General features: G+C 41.4%; 1 protein-coding gene across 3 annotated transcripts in view; it reads left to right on the top strand.

The window, feature by feature from the left end:
• Positions 1-19,543, top strand: part of opcml (opioid binding protein/cell adhesion molecule-like) — a 1,180,460-nt gene that overhangs the window by 31,538 nt on the left and 1,129,379 nt on the right. The gene's annotated exons all lie outside the window — the stretch shown is intronic.

Raw genomic sequence — 19,543 nt, 5'->3', positions numbered from 1 at the left:
TATGCTACTGACCGTGTTGAGCTCATTCGCTTTCTTCACTTCTATGAAGAACTTGCTAACAGATGGTCCAGGGGTTAGCTGTAAGCTTTCAATCTGCGTTTCTGCCCATGCTGTTGAGATATTTATGGAGTACGTTCATGTCCGACTTGATTTTTCTAATTCTGTTTTTAGCTTCCTGGTTTGTAACAAAAATACGTGTTGTGGACCGATTATCATGGTAATCAGTTCAGATATGGGAAAATATCCAACCGCTAATCAGCCAGTCAGAGCGCACATATTGTCGCAACCATATAGTAAGTAAGTCCCTTCGGCTGCTCCTTTGTTTGCATTCGGGGTCGCCACAGCAAATCCAAGGTTGATCTGCATGTTGATTTGGCACAGGTTTTACGCCGGATGCCCTTCCTGATGCAACTCCACATTACATGGAGAAATGTGGCAGGGGTGGGATTTGGTCCCGGAGCCTTCTGAACTGAAACCAAGCGCATTAACCACTTGGCCACCACCCCTGCGGGTCGCAACCATATAATAATAGGTATTATATAATGGTTGAGTGGATCCTTGTCATTTGATTGGTGCTTTGTATGTCACATGATATGGATTATTCGTCCCATTTGTGTTGAGTTGCATTTAGCGTGCAAATATGGTTCTATTTACCCTGCAAATTTGGTTCCATACATTTTATACTGTTGCACGCTGCAAACCCCGCCCATGAACACACTAGTGTGGACGGCGTTTAGCTAGACATGGCTCAATTTGTTTAGCTGATATACGACGATTTGAACAAGCTAATTGATGGTGTTAATTCTTCTAACACACACACACACACACACACACACACACACACACACACACACACACACACACACACACACACACACACACACACACACACACACACACACACACACACACACACACACAAAACATATCCACTTCACCATAAGCCATATGGAGGCATTAAGAGCTGTTAGGATGAAAAGCTGAACAAATTTCTGATGCGATTTTTCGCTCGAGTGAGGAAGTACACAAAGTCTTTCTCTTTTTTTGGAAGTATCACGGACTATGTAACTGTTTTTCCAAGTTGACTGAGGACAATTTTGGACTTCAATTTCAAGTTTGTGTTGGAATGCTGTCAAAGCACCAGTGATGCACACCAACATGTAAGTCCCTTTTCTGGTGTTTATAAATTCATATAATGTTAAATGACAAGGATCTATTTTAGCCGTTATATAAAACAAATAATGAATGTTTTTACATTCTTTTAATAGAACAAATATTTAATTCAGCATGAAATATTTGTACCATTGAACTCATAAACATTCATTATTTGTATAACAACAGTGAATAATGGACATTGATATCACCATTAATCAGTCCCTGGTAACCAGACAAGCTCTACACAAAGGAAATAACTCATGACATTAACTACATTTATACCATGGTCAGTGAGAATTCCATGTCTAACTGGCGTGCATTATTTTCATGTACACGTACATGTAGTTTGGAAAGTTAAGTCACTGTTATAATCACTCTGCTCTGATCGTCACCATAGCAACGTGCAAATCAGTTGGTGCAGATCAGCTGTGTTTTGACAGGTGAATGACAGAAACGTGATAAAACATGGATTTCTAAGTAAATTTTAATATTTTTGGCCAAAATAAAACATTTGAGGAGAGCAAACGAGAAGAACAGCAAAAGCAACGGTATAAAGATTTAACATCGGACGAACTGTACAAGATTGAAGATGGGAAAGAAGAACGGTTACCAAGGATGAAAATATCTTGAGACTGGCATAAAATAGTCTCAAATACTTACGCATTTTTAGCAAGTTCTGTTAACTTAAATAAATACAGTAGCTCACTGTGTGGGACCATGGTATAAGCGGATTAAACAACTCGAAGCCGTGCATTATACGGTTGCCAAATAATAAATACAATTATTGACAAAGCTTTCTAATTTTAATTTCCTGCACTAAAAATAATTATAGAAACTTTGCTTCATTTATTACCACCCTTGAAAAATGTCAGGTACCTATTGATCCCCACAGGCAATGTGTTAATGTTGGAATAAAGCTGAAACAAAAAGACCCATCTTGTTATAAGTCAGCAGTAAAAGAGAAAGTGTCATAGTTAAATGGAACAGAAAACTGAGTTGGGAACAGCAGCAACGCTGGAATATAAATTTGTGTGTAATCCATAAATCATTGACTACTACCACATCAAATGTCATTAAAAAGGTGGCAAACATATTTTATTTTTTTTTAAATTGGATGGACTGAATGAAGTGGGTTTGAGAAAAATGGCTGAATATAGTTAAATTATCTTGGCATGTTATTTAGGAGTGAAGGCACAAATAATTCTGATTCTTGGCAGATTGATTACAGATTATTTTTTATGAAGGTATTGTAGTGTAGAGAGCTGAAGCTCTCCATTTACCAGCTAACATACACGGCAGCTGCCCACTGGGACACAAACTGTGGGTAGAGACTGAAGTCATGAATACAAGCTGCCAAAATGAGATGGCGTGAGGAGTTCTGACAGATGGAAGGAGTTCAGAATAGAACTGCTGCTTCTTCATATTGAAAAGAACCGGATGAGACGTTTGGAGAATCTGAAGAGGATGCCTCCTGGGCTCTTCTCTTTGGAGGTTTTTCGGACACTTAAAACTGCGAGGAGAGCCTGAGGTAGAATCAGAACATGCTGGAGGGCTTTTATATCCAGTCTACTGTGCGAACACATTGGGATCCCCCAGATAAAGTCAGAAGATAAGGAACGGGACAACAGCGTTCAGCTTTGATTCCTAAATGTGCCACTACTGTGATCAACTGCCAACATAAAAAAAACTGCCACAAACAGCTACAAGCAGTGCTGTTAGCTGGACTAGCTAGGAAAAAATATGACCGGTTATGATACTGAAAAACTGTGGTGGGCAAAGTTCAGCTTATGGCTAATTAGTGAAACTGTTTCATTTGTAGATTAGCTTTTCAGCTAACTTTGGAAAACATTAGCTTGCACTAAATTTGGTTCTGCTACCTTTATGCCAGCAAACATTTTTTAAAATAAAATTTAGTGGTCAAAATGTTTGTAAAGCTTAATATCATACAAGTTTGTTTCCGCTGGAGCTTATACGCTGATCCACAAAGTGAAATCAATACATTGCGCTACGACAACAAACATCACCTCAAGGAGATGGAGGAGCAAGAAGTCCATCTAGAGTATAAATAGATTCATTTAGTGATTAAAATATTTTCTTGTTTTCTTGCATACTTTTATTTCTTCATATATCACCATAAAACTTGTTCACTTACTTCTCTTTGACTCAAAGAGCTTGGATTTTCAACTCAATGGTATGTTTAAACTGATAGCAATTCATTGTTTTGACTATATGAGCGTTGTATTTGTTGGTGACGAGGTGAAAATTGGTGATGCTTTGAAATGATGGAGGCGCAGTAAATGCAACAGCTAGCAGCCTGTGTAGCTGCGGCGCTCTGATCGCTTCCTCCATCTTTTATGATGAAATAATGCTGAATTTATGTGGAAATGATTGTTGTACAAAAGCTTCAGATATCTATCGCTGAGACAGATGATGACTGGAGTGCAGTTTGAAGCAGAAACGAGGTGATAATCCGCATGCAGCTGATGACGCATGTGCAGTGAAGGTAGGGCGGATAGATTTTAGGGGGGGCCGTTCGGTCACCGACACCAGAACTCTGCTGAAACTGATCTCTCTCATGAGTCACAGACCAGAAGACAGCGCGAGGCTCACAACTGTGAAACACTGAATGCAAGTGAACCAAAATGAACATATTTACGCAACATGCTGATCTCTACCACAGTAGAAGTAAGAGTATCCCAGTGACATTGTTTACAATGTGAAACTTAGCGAATCATTAAGACAATATGGCTTGAAAGTCCCAAGGTGTGGTAGAAAACACTACAGGAGCAGTTTTATTCCAGCAGCAATTGTCCACTTGAATAAATCTTAGCAGGGTTTGCACATATTCATTTATTTATTATTTATTCATGGAACTATTTATTTGCCTTTTGCACACCAATTTTATGCTGGCCATCTTTTATTGGTTTCTCTTGAGGCCTGTTATGAGTCTTTTAGTAAGCTTGTGAGTGCCTGGTTGTGTTGCTTTTGTTTTGCATATGTTAGTTTTGTTAGTGTTTTCAGTATTTATTTATTTATTTATTTATTTATTTATTTATTATTATTGTTGTGCCTGACTAACATGGACGCCCTTTTCTCTTTGCTGCAAGACAAATCTACCTACGGGTACAAATGAAGTCACCTGAACTCATGTAACTATAATGTAGCCATAATATACAGTGAGGGTATGTGAATAAAATTAGTAAAGGTAAATGAATCCATATAGTACATGTACGATAAAGTTATGTCATTGTACTTGTATAAGCACCAGTCACCAGTGTTCAACGTAGGCCCAAACGTCCACTTCCCTTATCCATAGCCATAATGACCCGTTGGTCCTATTGGACAAACTACCTATAGGATTATTGCTCCTCTTCAGTGTGTGAAAACAGGAAAATGCCAATTGCTGTTGAAGCTTCAGATTGTCTCCCGTATGTCCCGCCTCACACGAGCCTGGCACTGTATCTAGGCCAGTGCATAGTGGACTTAATAAGCACAGTGTACAAAAACAACTCTGTGTAGTCTTCAAACGGAATCAGCTTTTGTTAACGGCAGGATTTCTGAATGGAGCCGTGGTGCGGTCATGGCAGGGTTTCCTCTTTATGCAAGTTTGGTCAAGAACAAAACGTGATCCTAACAAGTTGCTAAATGAAAAGCACAGGGCTATGAGGAAACTATTAATTAAGGAAATGATTTAATATTTTGCATTCCTCTTTCAGTTGAACCCTGCACACATGGGATTTAGAGTTTGCTGTGCGTGTATAAAAAAAGGCAATGACCTTTTATAAGCGCTTCCCTACGGGTACGTAACCCCATTGTGTTACAGCTGACTTCAAACATTCATAATTCATGCAACACATAAAAAAACCTCAGCTTTCTAGCTTTTACTCAGTTCTTTTTTTTATAACTTTATAAGCACTAACATTATCTGGTCGTGAAAACCTCATTGTTCATTCTTAAAATCAACAATCATCAGTTGGAATGATGCAGTCAGTTTTGTAGGGAAGTGTGAGACATCAGTGTCACACCTCGACATCTTCACAGCCTGAAACAACCAAGTGAGTTTCTTCTCCTTTGGTGCTTAATAGCGGATGGTAGGGAGTGAATTTGGTGACGTACATAGGGAACTGCTGATTCTTGAAATTCACAGCACACATTGATGATGGGACAAATTTAGAGAAAAGATGTGGTGACTGGACCAAATTTCAAGATGATGCAGACTTCGTGGGGATTGATTGAATTTTTGTGTTGCAACTTCCTGGAGTGACTGATTGTTGTTTAAACATGTAATTATGTGACATGATGACTTGTCTCACAAATAATAATAATAATAAATCAACACCAGTGGTCTAGTCTGGTCAGCAGACCTAGGCTTTTGAAATGAAAGAAACTGACAAGCTCATTTCAAGCTCCATTTAATTTCAAAACCACACACATGCAGAGAGAGCGAAAAAGAGATTGAAGAAGTGTCTGTTTAAGCTACATTCTTACGTGTCTCTCTCTCTCTCAGACCCCATTCACTGTGTACCTCAGTCAACTGCCTCCCTAACACTCTTTCTGCTAAATTCATGCTTTCTGTAGGGTTGTGTAGAGGTACAACCAAGTTGTTTTAATATTAAAACATTTCATTTTAACTTTATTTAACCAGGTTAGTCCCATTGAGATTGAGACCTCTGTTGCAAGGAGACCTGGACAATCATAAGTTTCCAATCCACTTAACCTTAAATCTGTGAGGAAACCAGAGCCCCCAGAGGAAACCCACGCAAACACAGGGAGAACATGCAAACTTCACACACAAAGGCTACAGGTGGGAATCGAACCCATGACCACTGCAGCACTTCAACCTGTCAAGATGGCGGCACTGCGATCCACTAGGGGCAGGCCTGTTGTACAGCTCGACCCTATCTAGTAAATCTATGCCACTAACCATCCAGCAGGTGGCAGACATGTCTATTAGAAATTGCATAGGTAAAACATTGCTTTATGTTGCATCAACGTTCACCAACATTAAATGACTTTGCCATTATTTTATGCCCTTGTAAATTTTGAGTTATAATATGATAGCATTCATTGTTGTTGAGGTATTTTGCTGAGTCTGGAGCTGATGAACTTGTGCATCCATTAATCCATCCATTTACTGCATGGGTATATGTCCAAGCTTTTCAAATTTATAGGACTTAAGGGCAGAAAAAAAAATTGCCTGTGTAAAGAAATAGAAAAAAATGATGTATGCAGACATGCTGTGTGAATAGAACCCTGCAAGAGAAGCAGCTATGCATGAATTTTCTTCAAGTGCACAGTGTAGTGTGAAAATTCAAAAGGTCGACACTATCAACTATTCTGAGCTCAGGGGGTACATGCAAATAAATAAATAAATCAACATCTATGCGTCTGGGCTCGATAAAAGAGAAATGGGAACAGAGTACACATCACTTAGAGTTACACATTGTTCGTTTTTGGGGTTTTTTAAACATTAGGTGAAAAAAGACCCCTGACAGGCCTAAATACATATAAGTAATGATATAATATGACTTGTTGCAGTCTTGTAAATATCACCTCTGCAACAATGAGCTTTGAAAATACCAAATTACGTTTTTAATTACAGAAATTACAAAGGTAACTCACATGATCCAATACTTCTGCTGCAGTGCCTAAACAAATGTATTGTTTTGCAGGTATACTGAGCAATTATTTATATTTATGTGTGTTTCTCTGACAAATTGTTGACTTTGATGCAGGTGGTTTGATGAGTACTCGTGATTTTTGTAAAATACTGTAACTGTGTGTGTGTGTGTGTGTGTGTGTGTGTGTGTGTGTGTGTGTGTGTGTGTGTGTGTGTGTGTGTGTGTGTGTGTGTGTGTGTGTGGTGGGGGATGACTGAGTAGCACGATTTCATGACAAATGCATGCTATGTCCAGACAGTCTGCAGTGACAGCTGTCACTCAGATGGCACTCGAGATGGGAGGAGCAAATCAAGTTGAAAAGGAACAATTACACAAACTCTCAGCCTGCAGAGGGGAAAATGTTTCTATTTTTGATGACATCCTTTCAAAGGCTGTTTGTGATTGCTGTGTCATTGTGTGTTATGGATGAGCCAACAAATCCAGGTTTGGACCCAAATGCAGAAAGCCAACCAGAATAAAAAGTAACTATTTTTATGACCAATTGAAATTATTTAATGTACCAAAGCCGAGGAAGCAGATACTGAAGGAGGGAGATGTCATTTTGAGCCAAAGGTGGATAGAATAGAATAGTCTATATTGTCATTGGATGGGGGGGGGGTACTTACCACTGTCGCCGGTGTGCTTGTTCTAGGGGTTGGTATGGTTAGACCTTACTTGTGTGAAACACCCTGAGGCAGCTTTGTTGTGATTTGGTGCTGTATAAATGAAATAAACTGAATTGAAATTGGGGAAATTGGGGAGGAAGTACAATGAAATTGGGGTGCTCCCACAGAGCGACTGTACACTACAAAAAAAGAAAAGAAAAACAAGACATGTTATACACCAAAAAAAAAAAAAAAAAAAAAAAAAGAAACACTGGGGGCACATTTATGGAGGTGATTGTGGACACTGGGGCACAGTAGAATGTGTTGTTTGTTGTCTGGGGGGAGTGTTTATGGGAGTAGGTCTGTGGGTGACTGTGTGTGTCCATGTGTGTTTGCAGTATGTATGGCCCAGGTGATGAAGCTGTTTATCAGCCTGCTGGCGTGGGACTTTATTGACCTGTAGTAGCATCTACCAGAGGACAACAGATCATACAGGGGGTGAGCAGGTTTTGCAGGATCTCCTGTCATGGCCTTGGCTCTCCTCAGGCAGCAGGATGTTGTGATGGTTTCCAGACGAGGCAGAGGGTAGCCGATGATGTATTGGGCAGTGTTTATGACCCTCTGCACTACCTTCCTGTCTTCGGCTGTGGAGCCTGCATAGCACACACCCAGAAAGTATGTCAGTAGTATGACAGAAGGCCAGTAGCAGCTTCATGTCCAGGTTGTTCTTCCTGAGTACACACAGGAAGTGTAGTCCCCTCTGAGCCTTCTTAACCAGATCCCTGAAGTTGGAGGTCCCAGAGTGGTCTGCAGAGATGTGGGTGCCCAATAACCTGAAGGTGGTGCCAGTTTCCACCCATTCTCCATTTATGAGGTGGGTTGGGGGTCTTATCTGTTCTTCCTGATGTTCATGCTGATTTCTTTTGTCTTGTGAACGTTCAGGGTCAGGTTTTTCTCTGAGCACCACAGTGACAGTTTCTCCACCTCAGCCCAGTGCGCTGTCTCATTCCTGTCACAGGTGAGTCCAGCCACTGTGGTAACATTGACGTATTTTATGATATGGTTGGTTGGATGGAATTTGGGGAGAACAGTGTTGAGGCATGCTTTATTAATCAAATCAAATCAAATCAATTTTATTTATATAGCGCCAAATCACAACAAACAGTTGCCCCAAGGCGCTTTATACTGTAAGGCAAAGCCATACAATAATTACAGAAAAACCCCAACGGTCAAAACGACCCCCTGTGAGCAAGCACTTGGTGACAGTGGGAAGGAAAAACTCCCTTTTAAGAGGAAGAAACCTCCAGCAGAACAACATAATGAAAACTGGAGATCTGCATTTTTACAAGAAACAACAAAAAAAACAACTAATAATTGCTTATGGATGTGGACATTAAACAGCATTTAATATTCTGGCACTTCTATTATGTGTATTATTCAGCTGGAAAAAACAACAAAAAAGCTCACAACCCTGTAATCATACACTCTACATAAACACAACAAAAAAAAGAGTACTTGTAAAGAGAACAGACAGCTTTTTGGACATACTACAAAGACAGCTTGTCGAAACAGCAGATAATGGTTTCATGGGAATGTTTGCTTGCAGTAAATCTCCATCTCCATCTTTCTGCTGCTCCCTTTAGGGGTCACCACAGCAGATTATCCATTTCATCTCACCCTGTCCTCTGCATCTTCCTCTGTCATACAAAGCACCTGCATGTCCTTCCTCACTACATCCATAAATCTCGACTTTGGCCTCCTCCTGCCTGGTGGCTCCATCCTCAGCATCACGCAATATAATAAATAATAGTACAAAATACAGGTTTATTATCGCAGCTTTTCAGCAAGAATAACATGCAGATAATTCTGTATAAAAGCTTAAAGACATATATTAAATCAAATCAAATCAATTTTATTTATATAGCGCCAAATCACGACAAACAGTTGCCCCAAGGCGCTTTATATTGTAAGGCAAGGCCATACAATAATTACGGAAAAACCCCAACGGTCAAAACGACCCCCTGTGAGCAAGCACTTGGCGACAGTGGGAAGGAAAAACTCCCTTTTAACAGGAAGAAACCTCCAACAGAACCAGGCTCAGGGAGGGGCAGTCTTCTGCTGGGACTGGTTGGGGCTGAGGGAGAGAACCAGGAAAAAGACATGCTGTGGAGGGGAGCAGAGATCAATCACTAATGATTAAATGCAGAGTGGTGCATACAGAGCAAAAAGAGAAAGAAACACCATGGGAACCCCCCAGCAGTCTAAGTCTATAGCAGCGTAACTAAGGGATGACTCAGGGTCACCTGATCCAGCCCTAACTATAAGCTTTAGCAAAAAGGAAAGTTTTAAGCCTAATCTTAAAAGTAGAGAGGGTGTCTGTCTCCCTTATCTGAATTAGGAGCTGGTTCCAGAGGAGAGGAGCCTGAAAGCTGAAGGCTCTGCCTCCCATTCTACTCTTACAAACCCTAGGAACTACAAGTAAGCCTGCAGTCTGAGAGGGAAGCGCTCTATTGGGGTGATATGGTATTATGAGGTCCCTAAGATAAGATGGGACCTGATTAATCTCCCCAACAATGATGTGCACGCCATCCAGAAGAGCCCTCTGTTGTTTAGACACCATGATCTGAAGCAGGCCAAGTGCTGTGCTAACGTTAGCATTGGGGGGGTATGTAAACAGCAGTCACAATGGCTTCCGTTAGCTCCCGTGGTGTGTAGAAGGGTCGGCAATGGACAGACATGGCCTCTGGGTCCAATCAATCAATCAATCTTTTTATATAGCGCCAAATCACAACAAACAGTTGCCCCAAGGCGCTTTATATTGTAAGGCAAGGCCATACAATAATTATGTAAAACCCCAACGGTCAAAACGACCCCCTGTGAGCAAGCACTTGGCTACAGTGGGAAGGAAAAACTCCCTTTTAACAGGAAGAAACCTCCAGCAGAACCAGGCTCAGGGAGGGGCAGTCTTCTGCTGGGACTGGTTGGGGCTGAGGGAGAGAACCAGGAAAAAGACATGCTGTGGAGGGGAGCAGAGATCAATCACTAATGATTAAATGCAGAGTGGTGCATACAGAGCAAAAAGAGAAAGAAACAGTGCATCATGGGAACCCCCCAGCAGTCTACGTCTATAGCAGCGTAACTAAGGGATGACTCAGGGTCACCTGATCCAGCCCTAACTATAAGCTTTAGCAAAAAGGAAAGTTTTAAGCCTAATCTTAAAAGTAGAGAGGGTGTCTGTCTCCCTTATCTGAATTAGGAGCTGGTTCCAGAGGAGAGGAGCCTGAAAGCTGAAGGCTCTGCCTCCCATTCTACTCTTACAAACCCTAGGAACTACAAGTAAGCCTGCAGTCTGAGAGCGAAGCACTCTATTGGGGTGATATGGTATTATGAGGTCCCTAAGATAAGATGGGACCTGATTAATCTCCCCAACAATGATGTGCACGCCATCCAGAAGAGCCCTCTGTTGTTTAGACACCATGATCTGAAGCAGGCCAAGTGCTGTGCTAACGTTAGCATTGGGGGGGTATGTAAACAGCAGTCACAATGGCTTCCGTTAGCTCCCGTGGTGTGTAGAAGGGTCGGCAATGGACAGACATGGCCTCTGGGTCCAATCAATCAATCAATCTTTTTATATAGCGCCAAATCACAACAAACAGTTGCCCCAAGGCGCTTTATATTGTAAGGCAAGGCCATACAATAATTATGTAAAACCCCAACGGTCAAAACGACCCCCTGTGAGCAAGCACTTGGCTACAGTGGGAAGGAAAAACTCCCTTTTAACAGGAAGAAACCTCCAGCAGAACCAGGCTCAGGGAGGGGCAGTCTTCTGCTGGGACTGGTTGGGGCTGAGGGAGAGAACCAGGAAAAAGACATGCTGTGGAGGGGAGCAGAGATCAATCACTAATGATTAAATGCAGAGTGGTGCATACAGAGCAAAAAGAGAAAGAAACAGTGCATCATGGGAACCCCCCAGCAGTCTACGTCTATAGCAGCATAACTAAGGGATGGTTCAGGGTCACCTGATCCAGCCCTAACTATAAGCTTTAGCAAAAAGGAAAGTTTTAAGCCTAATCTTAAAAGTAGAGAGGGTGTCTGTCTCCCTGATCTGAATTGGGAGCTGGTTCCACAGGAGAGGAGCCTGAAAGCTGAAGGCTCTGCCTCCCATTCTACTCTTACAAACCCTAGGAACTACAAGTAAGCCTGCAGTCTGAGAGCGAAGCGCTCTATTGGGGTGATATGGTACTACGAGGTCCCTAAGATAAGATGGGACCTGATTATTCAAAACCTTATAAGTAAGAAGAAGAATTTTAAATTCTATTCTAGAATTAACAGGAAGCCAATGAAGAGAGGCCAATATGGGTGAGATATGCTCTCTCCTTCTAGTCCCCGTCAGTACTCTAGCTGCAGCATTTTGAATTAACTGAAGGCTTTTTAGGGAACTTTTAGGACAACCTGATAATAATGAATTACAATAGTCCAGCCTAGAGGAAATAAATGCATGAATTAGTTTTTCAGCATCACTCTGAGACAAGACCTTTCTGATTTTAGAGATATTGCGTAAATGCAAAAAAGCAGTACTACATATTTGTTTAATATGCGCTTTGAATGACATATCCTGATCAAAAATGACTCCAAGATTTCTCACAGTATTACTGGAGGTCAGGGTAATGCCATCCAGAGTAAGGATCTGGTTAGACACCATGTTTCTAAGATTTGTGGGGCCAAGTACAATAACTTCAGTTTTATCTGAGTTTAAAAGCAGGAAATTAGAGGTCATCCATGTCTTTATGTCTGTAAGACAATCCTGCAGTTTAGCTAATTGGTGTGTGTCCTCTGGCTTCATGGATAGATAAAGCTGGGTATCATCTGCGTAACAATGAAAATTTAAGCAATACCGTCTAATAATACTGCCTAAGGGAAGCATGTATAAAGTGAATAAAATTGGTCCTAGCACAGAACCTTGTGGAACTCCATAATTAACTTTAGTCTGTGAAGAAGATTGCCCATTTACATGAACAAATTGTAATCTATTAGACAAATATGATTCAAACCACCGCAGCGCAGTGCCTTTAATACCTATGGCATGCTCTAATCTCTGTAATAAAATTTTATGGTCAACAGCATCAAAAGCAGCACTGAGGTCTAACAGAACAAGCACAGAGATGAGTCCACTGTCCGAGGCCATAAGAAGATCATTTGTAACCTTCACTAATGCTGTTTCTGTACTATGATGAATTCTAAAACCTGACTGAAACTCTTCAAATAGACCATTCCTCTGCAGATGATCAGTTAGCTGTTTTACAACTACCCTTTCAAGAATTTTTGAGAGAAAAGGAAGGTTGGAGATTGGCCTATAATTAGCTAAGATAGCTGGGTCAAGTGATGGCTTTTTAAGTAATGGTTTAATTACTGCCACCTTAAAAGCCTGTGGTACATAGCCAACTAACAAAGATAGATTGATCATATTTAAGATCGAAGCATTAAATAATGGTAGAGCTTCCTTGAGCAGCCTGGTAGGAATGGGGTCTAATAAACATGTTGATGGTTTGGATGAAGTAACTAATGAAAATAACTCAGACAGAACAATCGGAGAGAAAGAGTCTAACCAAATACCGGCATCACTGAAAGCAGCCAAAGATAACGATACGTCTTTGGGATGGTTATGAGTAATTTTTTTTCTAATAGTTAAAATTTTGTTAGCAAAGAAAGTCATGAAGTCATTACTAGTTAAAGTTAATGGAATACTCAGCTCAATAGAGCTCTGACTCTTTGTCAGCCTGGCTACAGTGCTGAAAAGAAACCTGGGGTTGTTCTTATTTTCTTCAATTAGTGATGAGTAGAAAGATGTCCTAGCTTTACGGAGGGCTTTTTTATAGAGCAACAGACTCTTTTTCCAGGCTAAGTGAAGATCTTCTAAATTAGTGAGACGCCATTTCCTCTCCAACTTACGGGTTATCTGCTTTAAGCTACGAGTTTGTGAGTTATACCACGGAGTCAGACACTTCTGATCTAAAGCTCTCTTTTTCAGAGGAGCTACAGCATCCAAAGTTGTCTTCAGTGAGGATGTAAAACTATTGACGAGATACTCTATCTCCCTTACAGAGTTTAGGTAGCTACTCTGCACTGTGTTGATATATGGCATTAGAGAACATAAAGAAGGAATCATATCCTTAAACCTAGTTACAGCGCTTTCTGAAAGACTTCTAGTGTAATGAAACTTATTCCCCACTGCTGGGTAGTCCATCAGAGTAAATGTAAATGTTATTAAGAAATGATCAGACAGAAGGGAGTTTTCAGGGAATACTGTTAAGTCTTCTATTTCCATACCATAAGTCAGAACAAGATCTAAGATATGATTAAAGTGGTGGGTGGACTCATTTACTTTTTGAGCAAAGCCAATAGAGTCTAATAATAGATTAAATGCAGTGTTGAGGCTGTCATTCTCAGCATCTGTGTGGATGTTAAAATCGCCCACTATAATTATCTTATCTGAGCTAAGCACTAAGTCATACAAAAGGTCTGAAAATTCACAGAGAAACTCACAGTAACGACCAGGTGGACGATAGATAATAACAAATAAAACTGGTTTTTGGGACTTCCAATTTGGATGGAGAGACAATAAATCAATATGTTGGAGACAAGCTTTCAAATGAAATAAAGCTCTGTCTGGGTTTTTGAAAAATGTATGATTTTTGGAAATAAACTTGTGCCTAAATGTAAAAGTGTAACCATTAACAATATGGAAATACAGATAGTAACTGAGAACAAATTTCTAGGTGTTATAATTGACAATAAACTCAGCTGGAAACCTCATATAAATTATATAAAATTTAAAATGTCAAAATCTATCGCTATCATGTACAGCGTCAAGGACATATTGTCCCAGGATGGGCTACTCAGATTATATCATTCTTTAATTGTACCATATATGACATATTGTATCGAACTCTGGGGTAACACTTACAAATCAAATACCAATCATGTATTTCTTTTACAAAAACATGCCATCAGAATCATCTGTAATAAACCTTATCTTGAGCCAACGCATTCTCTGTTTATGACTTTAAATTTACTGAAATTTAGAGATTTAGTGGATTATATCACCATACAAACTTTGTACAAAGCTAATAACCAGGCCTTGCCACTTTATGTCCAGAGCCTGTTCAAGATCAGGAAATCTGAATACAGTTTACGAGGATGTATGGTTTTTAAGAAGCCTCCCGTACGTACTAATGTCAAGGGTTTTTGTGTTTCAGTTAAAGGGGTGAAGATTTGGAACAAATGTCCTGTGGAAATTAGATTATGTAGTTCTTTAGTCTGTTTTAAGAAACATTATAAGAAATTAATAATTTCTGGATATAAAGAAAATCATAATTAAATTAATAAGCTGGAATGGAAGATTGCTGCTAATCCTCCGCCCCGGCCCGTGCTACGAGCATTCTGACAGTTAGTGTGACTCGGGGGTGTTGACTCATTTAAATTAACATATTCATCCTGCTGTAACCAGGTTTCTGTTAGGCAGAATAAATCAATATGTTGATCAATTATTATATCATTTACCAACAGGGACTTAGAAGAGAGAGACCTAATGTTTAATAGACCACATTTAATTGTTTTAGTCTGTGGTGCAGTTGAAGGTGCTATATTATTTTTTCTTTTTGAATTTTTATGCTTAAATAGATTTTTGCTGGTTATTGGTAGTCTGGGAGCAGGCACCGTCTCTACGGGGATGGGGTAATGAGGGGATGGCAGGGGGAGAGAAGCTGCAGAGAGGTGTGTAAGACTACAACTCTGCTTCCTGGTCCCAACCCTGGATAGTCACGGTTTGGAGGATTTAAGAAAATTGGCCAGATTTCTAGAAATGAGAGCTGCTCCATCCAAAGTGGGATGGATGCCGTCTCTCCTAACAAGACCAGGTTTTCCCCAGAAGCTTTGTCAATTATCTATGAAGCCCACCTCATTTTTTGGACACCACTCAGACAGCCAGCAATTCAAGGAGGACATGCGGCTAAACATGTCACTCCCGGTCCAATTGGGGAGGGGCCCAGAGAAAACTACAGAGTCCGACATTGTTTTTGCAAAGTTACACACCGATTTAATGTTAATTTTAGTGACCTCCGATTGGCGTAACCGGGTGTCATTACTGCCGACGTGAATTACAATCTTACCAAATTTACGCTTAGCCTTAGCCAGCAGTTTCAAATTTCCTTCAATGTCGCCTGCTCTGGCCCCCGGAAGACAATTGACTATGGTTGCTGGTGTCGCTAACTTCACATTTCTCAAAACAGAGTCGCCAATAACCAGAGTTTGATCCTCGGCGGGTGTGTCGTCGAGTGGGGAAAAACGGTTAGAGATGTGAACGGGTTGGCGGTGTACACGGGGCTTCTGTTTAGGGCTACGCTTCCTCCTCACAGTCACCCAGTCAGCCTGCTTTCCCGGCTGCTCGGGATCTGCCAGGGGGGAACTAACGGCGCTAAGCTACCTTGGTCCGCACTGACTACAGGGGCCTGGCTAGCTGTAGAATTTTCCACGGTGCGGAGCCGAGTCTCCAATTCGCCCAGCCTGGCCTCCAAAGCTACGAATAAGCTACACTTATTACAAGTACCGTTACTGCTAAAGGAGGCCGAGGAATAACTAAACATTTCACACCCAGAGCAGAAAAGTGTGGGAGAGACAGGAGAAGCCACCATGCTAAATCGGCTAAGAGCTAGTAGCTACGCTAAGCTAGCGGATTCCTAAAAACACGCAAAGTGAATAATGTGTAAATAATTTAGAGGTGATTCAGCAGAAGGAGTGCTTTAGTTAAGGCACGTAAAGATTACACTGGGAAACAAATCGTAATCTAGATAACTAGATCAATCTAACTGCGCAGATTAAACAGCTAACAGATACAGAAAAACACCGCTGTGCTCCGGAACAGGAAGTGATACAATACCGCAGTGAGAGCCAACCACCAGTAGAGGCAAGCAACCTCCAGTGAGCAGTGGGTGTTTATTACTCAGCTGTCCAAGCACCAGTCTTCAAGCACATAAACACAGAGTCCCCCTCCCATGCTGTTACCAGAGGCTTTGGTCCGGTCATAGCAGTGAATGGTGTGGCCTGCACTGTGGCATCAGGGATATTCCTGTGCAGATAGGATTCGCTAACAATTAACAGACAACACTCATGGATGAAGTCGTCGTAGGCGATCTGTGACTGCAGCTCATACATCTTGTTTGCAAGAGATTTAGCGTCGGTGAGGAAGATAGACGGTAGTGGAAGTCTGTGCGGTTGGTTCCTTAGCTGAGCTAGCAGGCCCGCCCCACATCCATGTTTCTGCCTCCTCTCCCTGCACTGCCTCCGGCGCCTGCTAGGCCCAGTAACAAACCACGTGTGCTTCCTGGCCCGGGGGGGTTCGACTCCTGTCTGACTTCGCTGGGCCCCGCCCTTGTATGGCTTGGTGGTCCCTGCCTCCACTTTGGGTTCAGTTGCAGTGGCCCCCCGTCCCCACTGTCTCTTGCTGCTCCCTTTGGTGGCTGTGGTCCGGGTGGTGTGGTTCTGGGGCCCCCCTTTTTGGTGGACCCATGCCGGTGCGCTGTGTGCTTCCCTTGGGTATGGGGTTGCTTCCTGTGCCTCCGTGGGGGGGGTTGGGGTGCATTCCGGCGCCGCCGGGCCGCTCCCCTGTCGGTTCATCGTGCCGCCCTGGTGGCTGCCCTTCCTGAACCCTGTGCCCTTCCACTGCCCTTTTTCTCCTGGTTTCTCCTGGGGCCCTGGGTCCTACACCCATTTCCGTTGTTGCTTGCGGTTGGCCGTATGGCTTCTGAGGTGCCAGAGTGGTCCATGTCATTTGGTAAGGTTCTGTACTTTTGTCTTGGCCCACCACACCAGCCACAGTAGTGATCGGATATTTAGCTGTGATCTGGCTCTCTGTGTGTGGATGGTTGCGTGTTTGTGGCCGTCACCACAATTCGGTTTTGGATGCTCTCAAGGGGCTCAAGACTCTGGTGTCCTAGATTAGGGTATGGATGCTCACTAATTAGACAACAGACTGTTCATGTGTGGTTGTGTGTCCTGGTAAGTCGTATGGTTGGGCCCCGTCTCCTTGGTGTCTCACTTCACAGTCATTGCTTTCACCACTTGTCCTTCGTTCTTGTCTGTCTTCATGTTGTTTTGGTGGTCGGCCCTTACTGATAGAAGTTGTCAGTCGGCTGTGAGTAGGATGATGTAGGCTGATCGGGAAGGGCGGATGGGGGTTACACACGCACACCACGTTCACTCACACACTACATACCTTCTGTCTTGCAAGAATCAATTGGATATATGTGTATTAATGTTCATAAATGGTTCTAGCAGTGTGGCATTTACCATTACTATATATGCAGGACAGGGGGGAGAAAAAACAAAAACAAAGCACAGGCTGCCCGGCGGTCTCACTATCTCCGATGGAATGTTGTGGGTCTGTGAAAAGGCAGCAACACTTTCGATTTTTGCCTGAAATTCAACTTTTATCAGGTCTTGGCAGCTATAGATAGGGTTGCTGTGGCACGTTTGCGGCAGGAGAAGAATAAATAAATAAACTATAGTAAGATGGCGGTGTGTCTGTATGTGCTGCCACATATAGACAGACATATTCACATATTCACACCCACACACACTCCTGTGGCCAATTTTAAAGTTTCCAATTCAGCTAACCAATTATTCGCCAATTATTATACAATTCACCAATTATTATAATTATTATTAATATTAACAATAATAACTACATTTCTAAATAATATGCATTTCTACTTTCACTTTAACAGTACATCATTTATTTGATGTGGGCTCATATTTTGTATTGAAACTGCACATAATCACTGTTTTGTTTTGACAATCATTTTATGAGCGAATTATCAGCAACTTTGTGTTGTCATGTATGGAGGCAGTGTAGCTATGAAAACAAATAAACATTTTATCTTGAAATGAGGTTTATACAGTGTTAATTGATCAGTTTCCTTCATAAAATACAATAAAAATCTTATTTGAGTTTGTTGGTATGTGAATGTTTGGACATTTCAAAGTAGATTTTGTGTTTGCACATTTGTTTAAACAATTCTTAAATAAAATAAAAGTTTGCAAAGCACTTATGTGTATTTATCATAACATTTAAACATCTTGTGATAATCAATAAGTCGGTTGTATGGGTTTTGTTTGTTTGAATGCTGACAAGTAGTTTTAGTAAAACAAAATTTGTTCAAATGAAATTTTTTAAAGGATCTTCAGAATTTGAACAGACTAATGCAACTTTGGCATGAAGTACCTCTACTTCAAAAATATATAAATAAAAATGCAATAAAGGCACCTCTTTTGGTAGATTAGATACATGATTCCACTGTTCCTAAAAGTATATCCAAAGTTGATTCCTCTCTTGTTTATAAAGGACATCTATAAGCTGAGCGGAATCACCATACCTTCAGGCTGTCGTATCAGAACTACACGACTAATACAGACGGTGACACAAGCTGGCACCTACGGAATTGGCAAGGACGCGAGAAAGCAAAAGCCCGGTGATAAACGTGGAAGACCACCTGCCTGACTTTCTTGAGGGGAAAAATCTGAGCTGAAAACAGGCTCCAAGCAAACAGCAGGAGCCTTTCAGCAAACAAGGGAAAACTGAAGTAATTCTTCCAAGGGAGCCCATTGTCATAAGAAACACTGGGACAGGGTTTACAAAAGGAGATTAAGAACTTATTTGGCTCATAAATGCAGGAAAAGTGACTCAAACCTCCTCAGTGGAGATGTAAATCTCTGTGACCAGTGAGTTTGACCTGCAGATACAAAGAAAGTACAACAACTGAAGCATCAGAAGCATGATGGGTAAAAATAAAGATGTCAAATTGACCATAGTGTTGAGTTGGGTTCTAGCATGTGTAAACGGTACATGTTTGTGTGTTTGGCTCAGGGTGTGTAGCTGCATTTACATTCTGAGAGCAGGACTTTGTGTTTGATCACAGATCAGAGGCTCTGCACGGCCTTCAGAGTTTTGTCTGACATTATTTATTGATGAAACAACAATTTTCACCCTACTTCTCCACCCTACTATACAGTATATCTACTGCTAGCAGTAAATGTTTCTACAACGTGATCAGAAAAGATCAGTAGTCA

Source organism: Thalassophryne amazonica, chromosome 9 (genome assembly GCF_902500255.1).
Source record: "Thalassophryne amazonica chromosome 9, fThaAma1.1, whole genome shotgun sequence".
NCBI lineage: Eukaryota > Metazoa > Chordata > Actinopteri > Batrachoidiformes > Batrachoididae > Thalassophryne > Thalassophryne amazonica.
This window is presented reverse-complemented; position numbering and strand designations above follow the sequence as displayed.